General features: G+C 36.3%; 1 long non-coding RNA gene across 1 annotated transcript in view; it reads left to right on the top strand.

Annotated features, from left to right (window-relative positions):
* LOC106874689 (uncharacterized) overlaps positions 1-1,154 on the top strand; it is an 11,567-nt gene extending 10,413 nt beyond the window's left edge. The window contains exon 4 of the long non-coding RNA XR_001410032.2: positions 721-1,154. This is a non-coding gene — a long non-coding RNA (uncharacterized LOC106874689). The remainder of the gene's footprint in view (positions 1-720) is intronic.
* Positions 1,155-1,420: the final 266 nt, after the last annotated feature.

Genomic DNA, 1,420 nt, shown 5'->3' with positions numbered 1-1,420 from the left:
TGAAGTCTGTCAGATTAAGACAGATATACAGGATTCCTCTAAAGGGTCTCTGGAGTAATGTTACTCAATAGGATGTATAGTTCCAAGATCAGGGAGTCTCTGCAGGTTGAGCCTCTTCTTCTCCAAATCTCTGGTACTACAAACGTGATCAGAATGCCACGGGAATGAATTACAAGACTGGTTCTTCAAGTCAAACCAACGGAGCAGGAAACTTAAGGATAGGCCAAGAATGAAATGGTTGGATGATATCCATGGTCTCAGTTGTTCATGCCTGGGAATCCAACCAAAATGTCATATGATGGTTGCTTCTCATAGGAACCCTATGGAGGAGGTGCCTGAGGTCTCTATCCCCACAACCCTCCCAGGAATATTGAGCAGAGAAAATGGATAGATGGATCAAATACTTTGTTGGTGGTCTCAGTTGATTCTCGAGGTTCTGATACACTTTTGCCTTCACAAATATTTCTCCTGCCGTCAGTTTACCAAACATGTTCTCAAGTGTAATTTTCAATTAAATTTCTCCTTTCTTTCAACCTTTGTTATTTTTGTCTTTAGAAATAGAAAACAATGTCTTATATTTTTCATGTTTCTTAGCTATATTTTTTTTAAATTTCTTTATTGAAATAGTTTCTTTGTTATATTTATAACATCCTAGAGCACATATCTTTAATATTATTGTTAATGTTGTTGCAGTTATTTCTTATTGTTGCATTGTTTTAGGCATTCAAGCTACTGAGCTGAAAATTGGACTCGAATGACACTGCAAGACAGGGTTACCTGATGTTATATGAATGGTTTAAAGGTTGTGATCCGGATACACTAAGGGCAGCTCTTGAAGAAGCCGAGTGTTTCACTGCACTTGAATATCTATCATTAGATGCAAAGTGAATATTGTTGTTTAATTTCAGGTTAACCTTGACCAAACAAGGGCTTATGATCAAATCCATTCCAGCCAGGACCATCTTGTCTTTTTCTTAAGTGTAGACAACTCAGGACTATATTGTCCAATATGTCCTTCCTTAAAGGGATAAAGTGTGAAGTGAAGTGGATTTGGCTAATTCTAGCAGGTCTATCTACCATATAGAGACCCCTTCATTGGTTTGGCTCCTTTGTTAGAAATTAACTTTTGAAATAAAGATAAATTCTGAAATGTTCATTTGTTGTTGTTGTTGCTGTTGTATATCTAATCACCTCCCTAAACACTTCTGTTGTTATAGAGACAATTTTAATATCCTCTGCTATATCAATAGTTATCTACCTTCATTTATATCTGAAAGTAGAATGCTTGGTATTTACAGGGCGTGATGGATAAATTGTCACCATTTTATATTTTTGATTTTGCACATGCACATTGTTTGCGATTTTGTCGACTACACAATATGGTAGGGTCAGTTGGGTACCGTCTGTGAGAAAAAAAAAA

The sequence above is a fragment of the Octopus bimaculoides genome, chromosome 29 (assembly GCF_001194135.2).
Source record: "Octopus bimaculoides isolate UCB-OBI-ISO-001 chromosome 29, ASM119413v2, whole genome shotgun sequence".
Lineage (NCBI taxonomy): Eukaryota > Metazoa > Mollusca > Cephalopoda > Octopoda > Octopodidae > Octopus > Octopus bimaculoides.
Note: the sequence above shows the minus strand (reverse complement) of the source record. Positions and strands in the feature narration are given on the sequence as shown.